The 14,221-nt window shown below is 35.5% G+C and overlaps 1 long non-coding RNA gene across 2 annotated transcripts in view; it reads left to right on the forward strand.

The window, feature by feature from the left end:
- LOC144300479 (uncharacterized) overlaps positions 1–14,221 on the forward strand; it is an 80,006-nt gene that overhangs the window by 25,514 nt on the left and 40,271 nt on the right. For both annotated transcript variants that reach the window (XR_013367154.1, XR_013367153.1), the window contains one exon: positions 1,552–1,704. This is a non-coding gene — a long non-coding RNA (uncharacterized LOC144300479). The remainder of the gene's footprint in view (positions 1–1,551; positions 1,705–14,221) is intronic.

The raw sequence follows: 14,221 nt of genomic DNA on the forward strand, positions 1-14,221 counted from the left end.
TGCTGCAAATGTTCTTTCTACTCATCATGTTAAATGAAAGGTGGACCTTCCTCACCACATAGCCTACATTCCTCAAAAATCTAAGCAAATGACATTCATTCTTTTTCCTTCCTCTCTACTTCCTACTTGCCAAGTTCAAATCAGAGAAAAGCTCAAATCAACACTGGCCTGGCTTCTATCAGTTTTCTCAGACCACTGTCATTTCTTTAATTAAGAATCAGTGCCAACAAATCTCAATCTCCTTCCACTAATCCTGTCCTCGTTCTGTGAAATGCAGCTACAGCTAGTTGGGGAACCATGTGAGTGTATTCCATCCTGGCCTCATAGAGCAAGACAGGTTTCTGGGCACTTGTGATTCTCTCTTTCTCTGGAGGTCCTCTTGCTGCTGCTACAGAGGCCTTGTCCCTCCTCATTCTGAGTAGATGGTATAACTTTCTAATTCATTCAAAGGCTTTCTGCAACTCTCCTTTTTTCTCCTGCAAAAGATTATTACCTTCACTTTTCGGCTTTTCTCCTAGTCTCAGAGGAGGATTGGTATTTATTTTTAAGCTTAACCATCTTGCTTATGCTCATAATCAATTGCCTCCTTTTGCTTCAAAAGTGTGTTCTAAAAGCTATCAAATTCTTGTTTCGTGTTACTGCTCAACCTAAAAATAGTCCCAATATCCCTTCTTTAAAAAATTACTTTTTCTTTCCATGTTTTTCTATACATTCAAGGAATAATAAATATTTTTTTTAAAAAGAGTTTGAATTAATTCCCTTAACAGTCATTCTCTACTCAAACTTTGAAAATTTGGTTTCTATTTCCTGTTAAAACTACCTCTTGACAGTTCCCAGCGACCACAGTCACCAAGTCTACCATCTCTTTTTTTGCTCTCATGTTTCATTGCCTTTCTTTAGCAGCTAACATTTTTTTTCAGTATCCCAGTTTTCTGCAATGTTTTATTCAGTCTCAACTCATTGATTGATTCAATACAATTTTTTGAGACCTAGCATGTGACTGACCCTGTCCTGGAGCTGTTTGTGGACAAACAGTAAACAAAACAGACCAAAAGCCTGTCTTCATTGAACAGATGTTATGAGATAAGTAAGTTATATAGTATATTAGAAAGTGATAAGGATTATGTAGAAAAGTAAAGAAAGGAAAGGAATAGAGAGTGAGGGGCAAATGGGTTTGTAGTCTACAATTTCCTTAACAATGGTTAAGAAAACCTCATCGGGAAGGTGCTATTTGAACAGATTCAAAAGGAGCCAGGGGAGGAGCCAAATGGAAATCTGGGGAAAGGACTCTCCAAGGAGAAAACAAGCCAGTGTCAATCCAAGACAAGAACATAAAGGCATGTGTGGCTGATACAGAGTGAGCAGGGGAGAGGGAAGCATGACATGAGGCCAGAAAAACAAAAAGAGTGAACAGATCATTTATTAGAGGTCTGGGCTACACAGACAAGGCTCACCTGGAGGAGACAGTTCAATTTTGTTCTGAATGATAAATAGGACCGTACTGGAAAGAGAGAACGGCATGTGTAATGTGTCAACATGTTATATTTGCAGGGGTGCAAATGGTTTCAGGTAACTGGAGCGGGGGCCCTTTTGAGGATGAGAAGAGGAGAAGAGAAAGGAAGGAGCCAGATCATAAAAGGATATGAGCACGAGAGTAAGGCAGTTGAATTTCAGTCTACAGCCAATAAGGAGTCAAGGCATGAGGTAAGGAGTGTAGCATCCACGATATGGAGAAAGAAATTTGAACCAGGTGCCACGGCTCCTAAAGGCAACAAATTTCCTGACCTCTTGGATTTCCTTAGCACCCTTCTCCAGCCTCCTTACCACATTCCCCAACCCTCACACACATCTAGACAGTCTGCTCCAGTCACATAGCCTATCCTTCTTATTCACTTGGTTCCCTCTAACCTTTTTGCATTGGTTATTAAGCTATCGTCTCTCACAGTCTTCCATTTTATGCTTTGTGATTTTGCAGTTAAAACTCAGCAAACTTGTGGTTTTGTTTTGCCAGCTGTTTCCTATTAGGTTCTGCCAATGAAGAAAGATTGGAAGGCTGGAGGAAGAAGGGAAATGTTCCCTTCTTTTTGTTTGCTATTCCCATCTATGTCACCTGAGGAGTGATTCTTAATCCCTCTCATACAGCAGCAGTTGGCTCAGTGGTAACGGGTTTACAATTTTCACTTTGTTTATTTTAGAACCTAAATAGTCATATCAGAGACACTAGCACCAGTCTCCCAATGCTCAGCTTCTCAGAGGTGTGGACTCAGCTCCTTGGGGTTCCTCTGAAGAATTTCTGAGCTACTAGCATCAACAGGACAGCACTTCTTAGAAGCTGTGGATCTCAACCCCATGGAAACCTGTTCCAAGTTTCTAGAGTCTAATGACCAATTGTTCTTTTTTGTTCCATTAGCCCTACAGATGAAGGCTGCCCTTTGAAATTACTATCTATGTGTTATCTCAGTTTTGTTTGTTTGTTGCCTTTTATAGTCCTCCAGACCTCTATTAAATTTCTCCACTAAAATAGGTGGTACAAAAAGCTGTTTTCTTGACGAGACAACTGGTACATTTCTTTATTTTCCTTCTCACTTCAAACATTCAGCTGAAAACACTTTATATGCCTTTGTTCCTAGTGAATCTTTAAGAGATCCTTCTGTTTTATATGTTTTTACTTAAAAACTCACTTCAAACGACTAAATAAGAATCTGAGGGCCTACAATGTTCAAGACCTTGTTCTAGATGCTGTAAGAGGTGCATAATATTAGTTGTGGAGCAGTGGTGTTCTCTTGCTGGATGACAGACAGAGATAGAAAGAATCACTAAAAGATAGATATGTCAATATACACGTAGATATAGATATATGAGCTGAACAGTAACAGAAGATCACTGTATTCTACTTTGTCAACCAAAAAAAAGCCCCAAAACAAAAAACCACTACTTACTGTCTCAACAACTGGTGAATTTTAATGAACACTAATTCATTAGTGTTTAATGAACATTAATTCATTTTAATGACTTCTTAATATGTTTGTCTTATGCCATCTTAAGATTGAAATAATGTAACCTTTGTATTTATTTTGCATGGATAGTTCCATTCCCTCACATATATACTGAAATAGCAAAAATTTAATACTAAACTGGTTCGATAATAACTCTCTTCATGCAAATGTGCTTTAGAATCCATAGCCTTCTCTACCTCTTTCCTCCATGACTTCCCTTCTTGACGAGGCTGTGCAAGGGGAAGGGGTGGAGGTAAAAGACAGTTGGTAGGGGACTGTTAATTTGTGTAAACAAAGCAGCAGTCTAAAAATTGGATGAGAAAAATCTGCAGGCCCAGAAGGTGAAAAGAGAGGAAGCTAAAACGGAGGAGTCAGCAACATTATAAAGAATGAACATTGGCTCTAGTTAGAAGCCTGGAAAAGCACATAGCAGTTAAAAGGCAGTTGTTACATGGGGCCTCTTAAGAAGTAGAGAAGACACATTTCATATCCTTTGTTTGAGATGAATGAAATCTCAAGCTGCTAAATTTCAATGAACTGAAAGATACATTATTTGTGGAATATGTTTAAGAATTCCTAAGAGTGCTAGATCAACAGGAACTGGCATAATTTATTATATTCCAGCTGACAGAGTGAAGAATAAAGACAATTCTGTGTAAGGGTCACATGAAAAAGGAAGTCAAGTGTAAAAGAAATCGGATCTTATTTTTTTCCTGATCTCTAGCCAAACATTCAGTTAAGAGGTGAACTTTTCTTCCAGCAAAGAAATGTCCCTTGCCAAGAATGTGGAGGTAAGCTATCTTATTCCAGGCCAAGCTGGGAATGAATTATGAAAGCGAAACTTATATCTTTTGGGAAGCCAGAGCAACTAAAGATCTGATGCAAAATGTTAAAAGGAATTGAATTCAGGAAGATCTGGATTCTAACTTAATCTCAGAGGGAATTCAGGGATTTTTGTGGTTTCCTTCTCCCTCCCCCACCCCTCTGGAATCAAATTTTATAGATCTTATATTTGTAGAAAAAATATATACTGTTTTCTGAAGTTTGTGTATGCTTTGTGGGGCCTTTAGATTGCTAGTTCATTTAAACAGCAGCAGATGGTATATTTAATTTATGACACTTCTGTGTAACGTGGGGCAATGTTGTCCTTTGAATGTTCCTGTGGCATCACCAACAATTCCTTTGGCCTGCCAAACAATATGTCCTTGAGGAAAAATTATCAGTGATTAAAATCAAGCACAATGGCAATACTTTTTGATAGTAAAATTACAGAAATCATGATATATTTATAATTTGCATAAATTAACTATTCAAAGTCACTTTTATTATTTATATTCAAAGAAGAAAATAAGTCATTGTCATTTGGCACTTGTTTATAATATAGATTCATTTGTAATTAGCCAGTACTGGATTCTCTTGAAGCAAATAAAAGCATTACTGGTAAAAGAGTATAATCAAATGTAGACAATGTATTTTTAAAATATTTAAAAAGGCATAAAGAATTTGACAGCATAATTTACAGTAATAGAGTGTTGTTTAAGTAATATAATATATGGTAGAAAATCATTACTCCCTTGCCTCACATTTTGTAAGGTGAAGATGTTATATCCATTCATTATTAGACTATGTTTTACTAAATTATTGTCTAGATCCCGGTTTCAGTAAGAAAGAATGTGATTTACCTTATAAACCAATCTTCTTTACTATGAGTTCTAGGTTCATTTTTCAGTGTACAAAGTTTGAATCTATATAGCAGAAGGCAAAGACTCTGTGGTCTACTTATCTTAAGACCATGTGCAAATCAGCAATTTCTAAGTGTTTTTTGTGGAAAGTAATGCAAATGCAGATGAAATGCCATTAGAGCTGTTTCTTGATTTCAAGAATATTTTGATGTAGCAGAACTTTGTCTAAAAACATTCCACTGTTAAAAGCCACAATGGCATACTGTAAGTCCAGTAAGAAAAATAAATAAATTTGAATCATTTTACCAGTTTTCTTCCACTGGGTATGTTGGAAGTCTATGTTACTTTTTTCTGGTTAGCATGTTCATGATATTTGAGGTAAGAGTTTGTATTCAAAGGTACCAAGATACTAATTTTCCTGTTAACAGAGATTATGACAGAGAGAAAGCATTCAGCAATATCTAGTCAAAAATACTAACATAAAACATAGTGGTAGATAGAAATATATCGAGAATTAAATATATTATAGTCAATAGCCAATATGTAGGGAAGTATGCTAATAAAAAAAGAAGAGTGATTAAGTGGCACAAAAGGAAGCCAATCACTAGTATAGGAATCCAGATACTAACAAAGAAAGGTTTGTCTTTCCTTAGAGAAGTAAGAAAGAGTGACAATTAAGGAAAGTAATTGGTAGAAAGAATCTAATGATTCTTGTCTCCTACTGTTTCTATCCTTATGTAATCCCTTCTCCCTGAGTGACATTCTACTAAGGGACAGAACACCATAAAGGTGACTGGATGTCACTTTTGAAATTACATTACAAAATGACACTGGCTTCCATCTTGCTCAGTCTCTCCTGCTCTCTTGCTTGCTCTGATGAAGTAAGCTGCTACACTGGGAGGTGTCCTGTGCAGAGGCAAAGAACTGAAGGCAGCCTCCACTCAAAAGCCAGTAAGAACCCCAGACCCTCAGTCAACAGACCACAGTGAACTAAACTTTGCCAACAACCACACAAGTGAGTTTGGAAGTGATTCTCTTCCTAATCAAGCCTTGAGATAACTGCAGCCCTGGTAGACATCTTGATTATAGCTTAGTGAGAGTCACTGACACACAGGCATCTGCTAAATTATGCCCAGGGTCCTGATGCAAAGAAATTAAGAGATAATAACTGTTAGTTGTTTCAAGCTGCAAAGTTTTGGAGTAATTTGTCACACAACCATAATTAACTACTACGACAAGGAGAGTCATAAAAAAGAAGAAAATTTCAGGTAAATAGATTTAATTAGAAGGGAGATTAAAGTGTGTATTCCTTTTTCAGGGCACCTGGGTAGTTCAGCTGGTTGAGCATCTGACTCTTGGTTTTGGCTCAAGTATGATCTCAGGGTTGTGAGACTAAGCCTCACCTCAGGCTCTGCACTCAGCAGGGAGTCTGCTTGAGGACACTCTCCCTCAACTCCTCTCATGCTCTCTCTTTCTCTCTCAAATAAATAAATAAAATCTTTTTTTAAAAAATTGTATTCCTTTATTTAAAAATTTTTATTTATTTAGAGACAGAGAGAGAGAGAGAGTGCATGAGTGGGGAGAGGGACAGAGGGAGAGAGATCTCAAGCAGAGTCCATGCAGAGCACAGAGCCCAACACAGGGCTTGATCACATGACCCTGAGATCATGACCTGAGCTGAAATCAGGTCAGACACTCAACTGGGCATCCAGATGCCCTTAAAGTGTATTCCTAATGGATGGAATAGCTAAGAAATGCAGAGAGGTAGGAAATTTCTTGGTGGGCCTGAGGAAAAGCAATTATTTAAGTTTTCTGGAGTAAAATGTGCATGAAGATATTTTGGAGGTTAGAATTTAGAACAGTACATTGAAGATATACTGTTTTCCAGGTGATCTGGAAAGTCAAGTTTAGGATTTATATTTTATTTAGTTGAATTATATACATGAAAGGAGCCAACTAATACTTTATGAAGTTTTACTGAGAGTAATGTATAAGCTGAATTAAAGGGGAAAAACTTCTAAAATGTACTGTTGGAAGACTATATAAAAACACAGGAGAAAAATAACTGACTTTATATGGGAATCTTGAGAGAGATAAGATACTTGCAAGGATTCAATCTTGGAATACTGGGAAAATAGTGAAACAACATTAGAAATATTGAATTCAGGAGGAGAAGCATGAAAAGACAAGCATTGTTTTTTGACCTTTCGAGGCAAGATAGCAAGAAAACACTGTGGTGACAAAGCTACTGGTGAACATTTTAGGATAAAATTTGCATATGAGTTATATTTAAAGATGTGTGAAACGATCAAAGTCAGAGTCTAGAGAGAACCTTGGAAAAGGACCACATTTATACAAGAATGAAAAAGCATAAAAGAGCCAGTGAAAACAGGGCTTTAGTAGAAGCAAGTAGTTGGTATTAATGTAGATGCAGATAAGTTCTTACACAAATAGGAGATCAAAAGCATTGTTTCAGACTAAAAACTGTGTAATCAAACTTACTTCACAGCCATTCAAAAAGAAATTTCAGAAAAGCTGCCATATAATCCCTATATGGAACTGCATGTGTGTTATAGCTAATATTTTTTGTGCTTTCCAAAACAAACCAGTTATAAATGAACCTTAGTATCTGAACTAAACTACTTGCAACATGGTATTTTTGAAAAGGAAGTATCTTTGCAAGACAATTACTTAGATTTTAGGTTCTTATTTGTGGCAAATAGATAAAAGTGTCAGCTGTGGACTTATTTACTTAACAAATCTGCATATCCTACCTTCTACAAACAAAGCATCATTTTAGGTGTTGGGGGCATAACAGTAAATAAGATGGATATATTTCTTACCCACATGGATCTTACATTTTTTTTTTTTTTTTGGATCTTACATTTTTAACAGAAAAGTTTCTAAGTAGGATGATGACTTCCATAAGAGGGTATGCTCAACTGTATATTCACTTGTGAAAAGGGCATGCAGTGACTTGTAGCACTTACAATAACAGGACTTGCTACCATGTAAGAGCCACTTTAGTTGTGTATCTGTGGGGGAAAAAAGACTGGGATTTTTTTAAATCCACCTTGGCATTATCCACTTGATAGCTGCTCCTCCTGGTGGTTAGTACTTCCTATTCCACTGTTTACTTCACATATTGCTGCTCTGGGCCTGCAACTCACATTCCTCTCGGTACTATGATGATCTACATCCCACTCATGGTTTTTGATCCAACTCTCTTCCACAGGACACAGGAATGTTCAGCTGTACATTTCTATACATATGCCTTACTAAGTCAAGAATAGCACCATGTCAGTGGTAGTAATAGTGAGGCAGGGGGGTGGTCAAAGATGGAGTGCCCATCTGAGCAGGCCAAACCAAGTTTTCAGAGTTGGCACTCTAAGTTCAAGAACTGTCCGGTTTTGTTATCAACACTTAGTGCCTGTAAACAATTGAGGTGTGATAAATAGCACCCCAAGTCTAATCCCAGGGTAAGGTTTCTCACTTGCATATAGGTAACCAAAGTCTGGGATATTAACCTGTTTAGTGATATATCTAATCTTTTAAAATAATACGTAACATAAATAATAATTATTGTTGAATGAATATGTGGGGATATAATTTTATCCATTTTTAAAGTCTATGTATATCACTGTTCTTTTTCTTTTGCTTATACATACACAAAACACAGAAGTATACCTTAATTTTCTGAAATACCACCGTATAAACCTATAAGAAGAAGAGAAATATTTTCCTGTTATATTTTGGAAGAATATTCCTTTTTCTTTTCATTTTTAAAAATTTTATTCTAAAAAGAGCGCATACCCTAAGATCTACCACTTAATACATTTTTAAGGGTACAATATATTATTGACTGTAGGCACAATGTTTAGTATATCTCTAAAGCTTATTCCTCCTGTGTGAGTCAAAATTATGAATGTTAGAATATTCCTTTTTATAATGGATTCCATATTTGTATAATTATGAACAATGGTACTTCTTTCTTATGAAATTTTGAACAAAAGTCCATCTCTCTCTTAAAAGATGACTCTAGAAAAAAAGAAAGTATCTTGTTAGGCCCATTGTTTAGAGTGCTTTTTCAAAAAGTGGCCTGCTCAGAGTTATGAATTCCACCCTTGCTCAAGATTGTTTTATAATCCCCTAAATATAGAGCTTTTGATTCTTACTTGTCTTGAAAGGAAGGGATAAGATATTAAACAACTGCTATGGACTGAACGATGTGCTTCCCACCCCAAATATGCTGAAGCCCTAATGCCCAGTGTGATGGTATTTGGAAGTGGGATCTTTGGCAAGTAATTAGGTTTAGATGAGATAATGAGGGTAGAGCCCCCACAATGGGATTAATGCCTTTATAAGAAGAGGAAGATACAAGAATTCTCTTTCTCTGCCCCATAAGGATGCAGAAAAATGTCCATCTGTAAGCCAAAGAGAGTGCCCTCACCAGATATGGAATCTATCAGTCTCATGACCTTGGACCTCCCAGCCTCCAGAACTGGGAGAAATAAATTGTTATTTAAGCCACCTAGTAAATGGTATTTTTTTTACAGAGCCCAAGCTAACACAATAGTAAAGATAGCTATTTCATTCACTTCAATATATCTTAACGTGATTGTTGTTTATGATACATAAATACATGTTTATGCTATTCTACATTACATACTTAGAAAAAGAGGTCAAATGTAATTGTGCTTTTTGGAACATATGTCTTTCTCTTGTGACGGTCAGTGCATCTACATATTTGTGGTAATCAGGTAGCTTTTCTATAGAATTTGGTGATATTTAAAACTCTATTACTGTCATAAAGTGTAACACTCCCTAATAATAACTATATTATATTTGCTTGAATTAGTCGAACTAATTGATAGTGTACCAGATGATAAATTATCTGTAAAATATTTTGCATTTATTGGCTTAGACTATTTTATAAGAACTTGAAGACATGAGATTGAGAATAGTTGGATGAGGTTGACCAACATCCCTAAGAATTAATATTTTTCATTTTTGTGGGAATTTCTTAAGATTCTTACATGACCATACAGTTGAATAGCAAGGAAAGGGTTTTTATTTATTTTTTAAGAGATTTTTAAAAAAATTTATTTGAGAGAGAGACAGAGCAAAGAGAGAGAGAGGGAAAAGCAGACTCCCCGCTGAACAGAGAGTCTGACACAGGGCTCAATCCCCGGACCTGAGATCATGACCTGAGCCGAAGGAAAACCCCTAACCACCTGAGCCACCGAAGTGCCCCACAAGGAAAGGGTTTTTTTCATTATATCTTCTTTTTTCTTGTAGATCTACAAACTTATAGAAAGTGCAAATTTACATTTATGAAAATCTATAGAAAAAGATAAATAATATTATCAATGCCAAGTATCCAAGTACAATATTATTTGTCCCATGATTTATAGTGGGGCTTCTGGCTTTGATTTTAATTTGAAATATTTTAGGTTAATATACATGTCCTCATATTAGACCATATTGAAATTAGAAGCTCCATAAAATATAATTAACACAATCACTGTTCTTAAAAAGAAAAGAACTTATATACTGAAGTTATTTAGTGTACTTTGATTTTACTGTCTTCTTAATTTGTGTTGCAATTGGTTATCTGGTTAACTTAGTTCTAGAAAAGTGATACAAAAGAACAGGCTTTAAGTTTTTCCCACATTTGAACTGATTTGCTTTATTTAATTCTATAGCTTAAAACCTAACCCCCACCATGGCCAGCAATGCCAACAGTTAACCAATCAATCAGCAGAGCCTTGCTGAAGACCTACTACCATGTGTTCAAAATTGAGGAAGTTTCAATAGGCCTGAACACAATACACTTACTAATCCATGCCAAAAGGGACAAAGAAGACAAAGAGTCAAGCAAAATATTAACTTAGCAAGATTAGTACTTCATTACAATTGGAGAAAACTGGAAAACCAAGGAGTCAGAAATTCCATCTCTATTAAATGAGGTTATTATCTTTTATAGGTAATTCTACCCAAGTGGTAAACATCTGAATTTTATAATGATCAACATTAAGTGAAGCAGAGCATTGGACAATTTCCAGCAAGTTGGGAAATTGGGAAGGGTGGACAGCACACTTTGGACTACTTTGGTTCAATTAGAATATTTTCCTTTTCTATCCTTACTTTGTCTCTTTGACAAATTGGTAAAAACTGCTGTAATGGTATAATTTTACATAGTGACAAGGTCATTGGTATTTACTCTTGCTGCTCCCATCTTCTCTACATTTTTGAAAAAGTTAACAGTGATGATAGGGAAAAAAAAAAAAACAAAACCTGTAAGCTTCTCTCTCTCTCTTTCTCTGACTTATAAGTAATCACCTTTCTCCATCTGAAACAAATTAACTCCTGGAGAGGAGATGTTCCAAGAGCTTTCACATAGTCGTTTCCAAGGAAACAGCTTCTTTTGTCCACATGCGTCCTGCAGTTCAGACAGTAGATTGCTTTGTATCATCAGACAAGAGTCTAGAGAAGCTAGCTAGTTTACATATAACTTAAAGTGTCAAAATGAAACTAATGGTCCCATTGTAATCAGTACTGGATTACCATTTTTAAAAGTCTCTATCAACTGCAGGGACTTGAGGAAAATGCTATGGGTGGAGCTTCAAAAATATTGTTTACTATGTTGAGTATAATCATAAAATGGCTTCATAAGAGGAACCTCCTCATTTCTGTGGACTATAACATCATTCAGTCTTGTGGAGCCCTCTACTGGAAAGTTCTGTGTATCAAACTTATAAAAAAGGTATTTTGTTTTCCAAAATCCATCGAAATGTGAATTATATTGGTAAATATTATTTAATTTTTTCTTATGAATTTATCTGTATTTCAACAGTTCAAAGTTATTTTATCTAAACAGTTGTTCTTAATTTGCTTGCTATTGTTTTCTGTTTGGAGAAGACAATGTTGTTGAAGGCACTTGATCTATATGCATTCCTCCATGTTCACATAAACCATTATTCTACCTGAATCTTTTTAACCTGAAGAATGGAGTAATATGCTCTTTTTTTTACTGGGAAGTCTTCAAAAAACAAGCAAAATTCAAAATTTGTGTTTCATATTTTGTTAATTATCTTGAGTTCTACTTTTAAAAACCTTATCAATATATTTAAATATATTAAAATAATATAAGAAAAAATAATACTGTATTTAAAGTGACATGATGAAACTTTAAGTGTTACAAGATGAGAACTGTATCCACTTAGGCAAGAGAGATTACAATAGTATTCACCATGCAAAGGACAGTGTGCCAAGGGAAAATTCAAGATTCAGTATAAAGTCAAACAAAGAGTAATTTTCTGATTGTGAAAATTTACAAATATAACATTTTATTTTAGAAAATGTATCACTAGGTATAGGTTACCATAGGTTACTCCATATTGACTATGCAATACAAAATTAACTGTAATGACATTTGAATAAAAAATACTATATATTTAAATCATATTTAAGATTTAAAATTCATAAGATTATAGGGATGTGAATTAGAGTTCTTTATAATTTATGGTTTCTGACTTTTTTCAGTATAAATTAACATAGGTACTTACTGGAAGAGTTGAGTATATAGAAAACCCTTTGCAAATGTTTCATCGTATTCAGAGGATGGATATTTTAGTGACTTCGAGACTATGATGTTTGTAAGCGTGCAAGCAGTCTGTTGCTGGTAGTAGCAATGATAGGATCTAGCCCTCTAGGTTTAGTGAGAAACATTAAAGTAGGGTGTTCCTATCATTTATTGTCCAAACCAGGAAGCTTTTGAGAGTAAAAGGTAATTGATTATGCCATGGCAATAGCACAAATTAAAACTGTCTTGAGTTGAGACCTGTAATCACACAATATGCAACTCCAAATGTCTGTTGCATGAGGACTTAGTTATTTGAAGCTGAAATAAAAGATAATATTGGAAATCATGATTATCCTAGGTTTTACAATATTTTTCCATTTTTGCACTTAATGGTTTACATGAAGCCATATATTTAGGGGCTCCATATTTTGAAAATATGACTATATCAATGGGCTATAATAATTCTGCTTACTGTTACATAGTACTGATCACTAATATTAAGAGAATAGTATGTATTAAGAACATTACCTTGAAGTCAAATTGGATTTGAATCCCACCTCCATGTCTTAATGTTTGATATTTAAGCATACTTTTCTCCATGTATAAAGTAGATACACTGTAATATTCATTTCAATAGGCTGTTATGAGGATTTAATGAGATAATAAGTATAAATAACAATAAAATGTTGGAAATATCACAAGCACTCCAAATGTGAAAGATATTATTATTTATTAACAGGAGCAACATGTATTCATTTAGTGCCTTTGAGTTTTCCAGTAATTTTCATATGCAAGTTTCAATATTTTCCCTTATGACTCTGGTGTTTATATTATCTATTTGTATTTTATAGGTGAGGGCAGTAGTGTTCACAGAGATTATGTGATTTAAACCAACCTAGGGTCATATTGTGAGATGTAAAAACTTCTGGCAGCTATTTAAGGAAAGGAAGAATAGAAACTAAGTTAGTTAGATGTACAACTAGAGTTCTTTCAAAGGTGTTTCAGTATTTAAACTCATATTTGGAAAAGGGATTAGAGCCCCTCTTTAAAAGAGGGTAAAGTTTCCTTAAACAACTAATTGTGCCACTTACATTGTTGGACTAGAATAGAATTCCCTATCGCATGCCCCCTGAGGTATGTGACACCTGCTCACCAAAGGTTTCTATGAAATCCTGAGTAAAGTCTACAACTTGCAGGTTTTGAGGTGCGGTTGTTGCACCTTTTATGCTGGCACTGACATTTGTCAACTGGGCAGTAGCAAATTGCAAGCCAAAATGCAAGTCCTTCCAGTCTTCATTTCACTTGCATAACTGAGTTCCTAAATTTGTCATCATCTTCTCTCTCCCAACTGGAATCTTTCCATCAGTATGGCAGTTAAGAGGATGCTTGGGTACCAGACTTTCTGGCTCAACTCATTGGTTTTGCCTCTTCCTGCCTTCACAAGTTTGGGCAAGTTGCTTAATGGGCATCCTTTGATGTCCCTGGTCTCTTATCTGCAACATAGTCTTTTATTAAGGTTAAAATCTGACCATGTGAAGAATTCTGCTCCCCCTGTTATATCTTTAAATGAGATTTGCTTATTGTCCAAAATTCTATACTTGCCGGCTAGGAGGCAATACTGTTAGAATTCTACCTCTTTCCTCCAAAGACCGTATTCGACCCACTCAAAGAAAAATGTCTGCTTTAGGTTTTTGGTGTTCTGCTGTTCTACCTTCCATCTTGATGCTGGTATCTAAAGCTTCATGGTCAGATGCTACTTGTTGCACCTGGCTCAAGTCTTCTTTCACTCCTAAATTACTACCAATCAAGATGGCTTCAGTATCTCTGCTGATCTATCCAGTAACCTTGTATCAAAATGTATTGCTTTTCTTAAGGTCAATCATCTTCACCTCAATTCTACTGCAGCCAACAACACCCATGGTCATAACTTGGAACTAGTCATTACTAAGAATTAGCCA

This window comes from Canis aureus, chromosome 28 (assembly GCF_053574225.1).
Source record: "Canis aureus isolate CA01 chromosome 28, VMU_Caureus_v.1.0, whole genome shotgun sequence".
Lineage (NCBI taxonomy): Eukaryota > Metazoa > Chordata > Mammalia > Carnivora > Canidae > Canis > Canis aureus.